Below are 7,993 nucleotides of genomic sequence, written 5' to 3'. Positions count from 1 at the left end.
AGTGTGGTGCAGTTCCCAGTGTTTGTGAGCAGCAGCCAGCAGGCTGCAAGAGATCCAATGGCAGCTTTCAGCACACAGAGTGATGTGATGGGGACAGACTGTCCTTACCGCCATGCAGAAGGGAGTTTTTACTGTCCTCTCTCAAGAAGTATGAAAGAATAGAGTTTGAATGATAGTTGTGAGCAGGTGCTGTGCTGTAGGGGATGTCAGGTAACCATTCCTATGGGGGTGCGGGAAGGAGCAGTGAAAGTGATGTATTAGTTTGTGTTTTGGCTGTTAAAGAGGAGTTCCATTTCTGGAAGCAAAACTATGGGCTAAGATGGAAAACAGAAGGGAGAAGGCTGATACCTGGATCGTGGGCTGAGCTTTGGTGACTGCAGCCATTTGCAGTAGAAGTTTTGCTGTTTTGCACAGTGGGGTTCAGAATGGGAGCTGATGATGAATGGGAGCTGCTCGAGGGACAGACTTCCATGTACAAGTTCCAGTGCCTCAATGACTTTCTTGTAGCGAGGAACCCCAAACTGAACATAAGACTTGAGGCGCAGCCTCCCCAGTGTTGAGTCCAAGGGGATGATTACCTCTCTGCTCCTGCTGGCCACACTATTTCTTAGACAGGCCAGGATGCCGTGGGCCTTCTTGGCCACCTGGGCACACTGTTGGCTCATGTTCAGCTGAGCATCGACCAACAGCCCCAGGTCCATTTCCTCTGCACAGTCCTGCAGCCACTCAGCCCCAAGCCTATAGCGCTGCATGGGGTTATTGTGGCCAAAGTGCAGGACCTGGCACTTGGCCTGGGTGTACCACATCCCATTCACCTCAGCCCAGTGAGGTTGATCCAGCTTATCTAGATCCCTCTGAAGGGGCCTCCCTTCCCTCAGGCAGATCAACACCACCTCCCAGTCAAAAGACAAAAAGAGAAGAAAGCAGAAATGAAGAAGGCTTCTCTGAGAGCTGCCCCTGCACCTGCAGAGGTGAGTCCTTGTTATGGACAGACACAGCTCTTGTTGTCAGGGCCTCCATCTGTCAGACATGAATGAGACTGTAAAATCCTGAGGGAAGTGGTGTCCTGGTTCTGTACTTGCTTTTTTCCTTTGCAGTTTTTGAAGTGTTGCACAAAATGAAGGAGAAATCTCTAAAGCAGGTGGTCGGGATGCTGGCATGGTGATGTTACTTAGTAATTAGTGCTATTATTTTGTAGTATATTAATAGTTTGCTAATAAACAAAAAACAAGGGGGGGAGGAAGGCGTTCTGATAACAGAGGATGCTGAGAAGGCAGAAACACTGAATGCCTTCTTTGCTTCTGTCTTTAGTGAAAAGGCTCTCCCTCAGAAATCCCAGACCCTGGAGGTTAATGAGAGAGTCTGGACAATAGGAGATTTCTCTTTAGTCAGGGAAGAGGTGGTCTGTGATTGCCTAGGAAACATTAATGTCCATAAATACATGGGATGGGTGCATGGGGTGCATCCACGGGTGCTGAGAGAACTGGTGGAGGTCATTGCTGAGCTGCTCTCTGTAATCTTTCAGAGGTCTTGGAGAACTGGGGAGGTGCCTGAAGACTGGAGGATGACCAATGTCACTGCAGTCTTCAAAAAGGGCAAGAAGGAAGAGCCAGGTAATTATAGGCCAGTCAGCCTCACCTCTGTCCCAGGGAATGTGATGGAACAGCTTGTGCTGGATGCCATCTCCAGAGAACTGGGTGATAAGGAGGTTATCAGGAGTACTCAGCATGGGTTCACCAAGGGGAGGTCGTGCTTGACCAACCTGGTGGCCTTTTATGAAGATGTCACTGGCTGGGTGGACGGGGCTAGAGTGGCAGATGTAGTCTACCTTGATTTCAGAAAGGTTTTTGATACTGTCCCCCACGACATCCTTATAACAAAGCTGAGGAAGTATGGGATAGATGAGTGGACAGTGAAGTGGGTCGTGAACTGTCTGACTGGCAGAGTGCAGAGGGTTGTCGTTGGCGGTGCTGAGAGGGGATTTGATCCAGGTTTATAAATACCTGAGGTGTGGGGGCCATAGTGGCACGACTGGTCTCTTTTCAGTAGTGCGTGGGGACAGGACTAGGGGTAATGGGCTGAAACTTCTGCATAGGAAGTTCCGCACAAATGTGTGCAAGAACCTCTTTACGGTGAGGCTGACGGAGCACTGGAACAGGCTGCCCAGGGAGGTGGTGGAGTCTCCTTCTCTGGAGATATTCAAGACCCGCCTGAACACCTACCTGTGCAACGTGGTGTAGGGAACCTGCCATGGCAGGGGGGTTGGACTCAATGATCACTAGAGGTCCCTTCCAACCCCTACAATTCTGTGATTCTGTTGGAAGGTGGGAATGCAAGAGAGAATATTGCGAGCAAAAGCTGTGGAGCGAGATAAATGGCATGAGAAAGCAAAGCTGAGAACTAAGGAAAGCTCCAGAAGAGAAAACAAAGTCCAGTAGGGCATATTTAGAGACAGGTGAAGCATCCATGAGTGCACTGAGGAGTACTAGGGTGCTCTGGAATGTCTCTTGGGCTCCCTACAGCACACATACTTGCTCTGGGGCATGTCTGGATGTCTGTAGAGCTAATTGTGGGGCCCTGAGAAACGTCTGGGGCACATTAGGGGGCACTGGCTTCCATGTGAGTGTTCCCAGGTTCCCAGAAGTCAACAGGGAAGCCTTTGGAGACCCCTTGGGAAGACTCAGTGGGGCCCTAGAGTGATGTAGCAGCTTGTGTTGGTTGCATCTGCTTGGCAGGGAAGCGATTTCCCTGGTGAGAGCTGAGTGACTGGAAGGTGATTTCCTTGGTTTAATTAATTTAATTACCTGGATTATAATTAAATAACACTGTTCAGCGTTCATTAAAGATTTCTTTTTTTTCCAAAGTACTTCAGTTGTGCAGCTGTAGCAGCTTTGCTAAGATATATCGAGTTTATTCAAAATTCCAGTGATGCTCCTAAAGCACTTGAAGTGCATTTGAGGGGGGGAGTGACAAAACAGCTCTGAGAGACACATCATCAGATCAGAACATTGGAACGGTAACTAATAGCAGAGATTCTGATAAGAATATTGAAGTTTTCAAATTACCTTTTCTTAAAGTTGTATTTCACCAAGTTTCATCAATGTGCACACTGAAGAGCTGACTTGTTATCTTTCTTTTTATAAAAAATCATGTGTTACAATTGAGAGCAGAAGTTATAGGATGGAACATTCTCCAAGTAAAGTGCAAAAGACATTTCTTCATAGTTCCAATTAATGTCTTATGTTTTGTTCAGACTCACTAAATGATGTATTTCAGGGTACATCATGTGGGAATATAAGAAGACTATTCAGAGCAGGAGCTGCAGAGCAAGATGAACGACATGAGAAGGTAAGGCTGGGAACCAAGGACACAGCTTTTGTGTCACTCAGCCACCTGTGGCAGAGGTCAGGATTTCTGCAGGGATGGGAAATCATCCCATCACTTAGTGCCTTACAAGGAGCTGAGAAGCTTTTCTTGCTCAAGTCCTGCTTCCAAGCTTAACCACCTACAATGAAGTAGATGTCACTTTGCTGGTGTCCTTCAATTCCGTGTCTGCATTTTCCCAAAATCAGGAGGTAACCAGCTGCAGTGAAGTGAGCGATTTCAGTGCCTGTTTCTGATGGTGGCAATGAGTTCAGAGGTCACAATTAACTGACGATTCCTGTTTCCATTCTGACAAAGTCTGTAGTTGCAGCTGACTTCCTGAGGCTGCCATACGTGGTGGTGATGCAGCCTTGGGCTTCTTGGGGATTTGCATGACTCCCACCTTTCCTTTCTGTGTCTTGCAGGTCAGCTGGTGCTGGAAGCAGCCGGTATCTGAGTAGGAATGAAGGTGAGTGCAGGAGCAGCTGCTGAGGGGAGGAAGGAAGTCCATGCTAATGAGCTCTGGAGCATCTGCGGGTCTGGTACCAGAGGAGGCAGCAGTGATGCTGGAGGGCACGTGGTGAGTGCGTGGACAGGGTGGCACAAACGTGTGCGTGTGCTGAGGAGTTGGGTTGCACACAGGTGTACACAAAGGGGTGTTTGTGGAAGGTGTAGGCACGTACGTGTTCCCAGGGGTGGTTTGCACACGTCTGTGAATACAAAGGAGGGCACACGATGCGGTGTGTGCATGGAGGTGTGCAAAGCAGGCAGGGTGGCACATGGGTGTGCATGTGCACATGGATAGGGGAAGGCTGGGGTTACAGGTTGACCTGTGCTGAGGTGAGTGGGGGCTCACGGTGTTGCTCAGTGGTAGATTTGTTTACACTGAGTGCTAACAGGAAACTCGCACACCCTTTTTGTTTCAGCTGTGCCAGCGCTGTGATCCCTTGCTGCTGGGATGTGCTGTTGGAAGGATGGTGTGCATGCCGAGCTCCCATCACTTCCAAGCCCTACAATTCTGTGATTCTGTGAATCAAGTGTAGAGCAAAAGGGATGTTTGGGCCAGGTGACTGTAAGAAGGCTGGCTGCTTTGGATGGTGGCAGCTGATGGAAACAGGTGCTCTGGGGACCGTTCAGCTTTTAACAGAAGACAGGGGTCCTGCAGGAAGAACGACGAGGTTCTCAAAAGGCTTCAGACGTGCACACAGAGTACATCTGTCCTGCCGTGCCGTCTCTGCTTCTTTTTGATGAAAGCATTTTCATGACCACTTGTTGTGGCTGTTGCTTGTAGAACGAGGAATGTTAGGTGCAGTTCTCACTGAGAACTTCTGCTAGGATTTCTGTGTAATTTGAATCATGAGTGTTAGCACAGTGAGTTGAAGGAGGGCCCCGGAAGCAAATTTGTTGCTGTTGAAGCACTGTGTGATGAGCAGGTGCGTGGTAAGACGTGCTGGCAGATGTTGAAGCCACTTTAAGATTGAGGTGAGAAGGAAAGGCGATGAAGGAGCTGATGGCAAAGAGCTTCTTTAGGAGGCTTGGTGCTTGCATGGGATTGTATCCGATCAACTTCTTGTGTGCTGGTGTCCATCTGTGGTTTGTGGAGCAGTTTTCATTCCAGGGTCTGTCTGGTAGGACTGTGGCTTGGGCCAGGCCAGGGCGAATCCAGTGTGCTTTACTCTCGTTCTTAGTGCTTGTTTTTGCTCAGGTGTCAATCCTCACAGAGCAAGGCCTGAGGGTGGGGTTTGTGGAGAAAGAGGACATGCAGGCCTTGTGTGACACCCACGGAGCTGCAGCGAGGCTGCATTGGTGTAAAACAAGGGAAATGCACAGAGATCTGAAGGTGGGTTTTGGGCTCGACTTATGCCAGAGGGGATGTGCGTGCTCCTTTACAATGTGCGTTTTCTGCCTACTGTATGGCAGGTGGGCTTGGAAAGTTGTTTCCGTGTTTCTGTTGTTGGGAGAAGCAGATATCAACTCTTCTCTCTATTGAAAGATTTAACAAAAGAGCCTCTCCTTGCTTCTTAGTGTATGAATCACAGAATCATAGAATCACCAGGGTTGGGAAAGACCTAAAAGAACAGTCCAACCGTTCTCTTATTACCAATAGCTCCCAATAAACCACGTCCTTCAACACAACATCCAGTCATTCCTTGAACACCCCCAGGTGGGATGGCTCCACCACCTCCCTGGGCAGTCCATTCCAGTGCCTGGCCACCCTTTCTGAGAAGTAATATTTCCTAATGTCCAGCCTGAACCTCTCCTGCCGCAGCTTGAAACCATTCCCTCTAGTTCTATCAGTAATGACACGAGAGAAGAGGCCGACCCCCAGCTCACTGCAACCTCCCTTCAGGAAGTTTTAGAGAGAAATGAGGTCTCCCCTGAGCCACCTCTTCTCCAGGCTGGACATTCCCAGCTCCCGCAGCCTCTTCTCATATGGCTCCATTGTGCTCCAGACCCCTCACCAGCTTTGTTGCCCTTCTTTGAACACGTTCCAATGCCTCAGTGTCTTTTTTGCAGTGAGGGGCCACAAACTGGAAACAGAATTCGAGTTGTGGCATCACCAGTGCTGAGTACAGGGGGACAATCGCCTCTCTGCTCCTGCTGGCATCAGTGTTTCTGATACATACATTCTCATGTATGTAAGTGTCACATGTGTGACATCCTTTTTGATGGAGTTCCGTGACGGGAGTTCAGTGGATTTGAGAGCTGACTTGAAGCCTGTGGGCATCACCCAGGAGTTGGGGTGAGAGGATGAGGCGTAGAAACAGGAACCTCTTTGGTCGTTATTAACTCCCAACTTTTTGGTCAGGAATCTCTGTGTGTTTTTTTATCATGTAAAGAACAGAGTCATTGTGCAGCTTGTGAATGAATTGATTCACGCCTGCTGATTGGTGCTGTTCTCTACAGGGAGCTGCAGTGGAAATGGACACTTGTGGTCCACTGTCTGCCCCCCTCCCGCATGCCCAGATCAGCCAAGTTGTCAAGGCCTGGCTCTTGGTTGGTGAATTGTGCCAAGGTCAGAGAGTTGGATTTTCTGGGCTTTGAGACACGTCTTCCAGATGCACGTTGTGTTATTTCTGATGTGTTGACCTGTTGAGGTCCAGCCCCAAATGAGGATTCAAGTACTACCACCGCAGGAATGGTTTAGATTGGAATTGGAATGCAGAAGGCTGAAGCCAGCAGGAGCAGGGAATCCATCATCCAAGGGCTTGGTGCAGCTCTTCTTTGCTCAGTTGTGGAAGCATCGTAAAGTTGCTGGGCGGACAGGCATCACGTAGCCTGAGACTCAGCATGACTTGCAGCAAGTGGATGGGACGGTTGTGCTGTGTGTGTTATTCCATGACTGTCTTAGCCCTGCTCACTGACCTGCTCTTTCTCTCTCCTCTCCTCGCCCTCCACCCACTGCCTCGGTGCAGCTTTTGCTCTCATTTCATCCGAGCAAAGCGACAAGGAACTGCTGCAGATAGCTTGAGGTGATCTCACTGCCAGGTACGTGCCATGTTTTGTCCCCCCCGCATGGTTTTGCAGGCCGTGTGGCACTGTGTTTAGTAACACAGCCTCATGCAGCTTTGATGTGACCCTGGTCACGGGTGGGTTTCTCCACTGCCCTGCAGCTCAGCCCTCAGAAGGGCTGTCTCTCAGAATGGCCGCCCTAGACCCCTTCCCCATCTCTGCTGCCCTCCCCGTCCCTTCAGCTGTTCCCGGTTCGGGCCGGGCGACACCGGGCAGGTGGGTGAGCGGAGCGGGGCAAGATGGCGGCAGGGAGTGGGGTGTGAGGGGCAGGGCGGGGCCTAACGGGGGCGGGGGGCGGGGCTAAGGGGAGGGGAGAGCGGGGATTGGTGGGAGAGGGAGCCAATAGGAGGTAGAGAGGAGTTGGGCACAGGGTGATGTTAACACCCCTTTGTGACGTCATAATGCCCCTTTGTGACATCATAATGCTTCTTTGTTACATCATAATGCCCCTTTGTGACATCATAATGCCCCCTTTGTGACGTCATAATGTCCCTTTGTGACGTCATAATGTCCTTTTCTGATGTCATAATGCCGCTTTGTGATGTCATAATGCCGCTTTGTGATGTCATAATGCTCCATTGTGACGTCATAAAGCTCCTTTGTGACGTCGTAATGCCCCTTTGTGACATCATATAGCTCCTTTGTGATGTCATAAAGCTCCTTTGTGACGTCATAATGCCCCTTTGTGACATCATAATGTCCTTTTGTGATGTCATGAAGCTCCTTTGTGATGTCATAATGCTTCTTTGTGATGTCATAATGCTTCTCTGTGACGTCATACTGTCCCTTTGTGACGTCATAATGCCCTCTGTGACGTCATAATGCGCCTTTTGACGTCATGATGCCCTTTGTGACATCATGAAGCTCATTTATGACATCATAATGCCCCTTTGTGACGTCATAATGTCAGTTTCGGATGTCATAATGCCCCTTTGTGATGTCATAATACCCCTTTGTGACGTCATAAAGCTCCTTTGTGACGTCGTAAAGCCCCTTTGTGACGTCATAAAGCTCTTTTGTAATGTCATAAAGCTCCTTTGTGACATCATAATGCCCCTTTGTGACATCATAATGCCTTTTGTGACATCATAAAGCTCCTTTGTGACGTCATAATGCC

General features: G+C 49.3%; 1 long non-coding RNA gene across 1 annotated transcript; it reads left to right on the top strand.

The window, feature by feature from the left end:
• The first annotated feature begins 1,249 nt into the window (after positions 1-1,249).
• Positions 1,250-7,015, top strand: LOC146755567 (uncharacterized). The gene is made up of 4 exons (XR_014938038.1): positions 1,250-1,613; positions 3,277-3,348; positions 3,789-3,943; positions 6,780-7,015. It is a non-coding gene; the product is annotated as an uncharacterized LOC146755567 (long non-coding RNA).
• The last annotated feature ends 978 nt before the right edge of the window (positions 7,016-7,993 follow it).

The sequence above is a fragment of the Coturnix japonica genome, chromosome 32, assembly GCF_054131305.1.
Source record: "Coturnix japonica strain WE chromosome 32, WE-NBRP24, whole genome shotgun sequence".
In the NCBI taxonomy this organism is placed as follows: Eukaryota; Metazoa; Chordata; class Aves; order Galliformes; family Phasianidae; genus Coturnix; species Coturnix japonica.
This window is presented reverse-complemented; position numbering and strand designations above follow the sequence as displayed.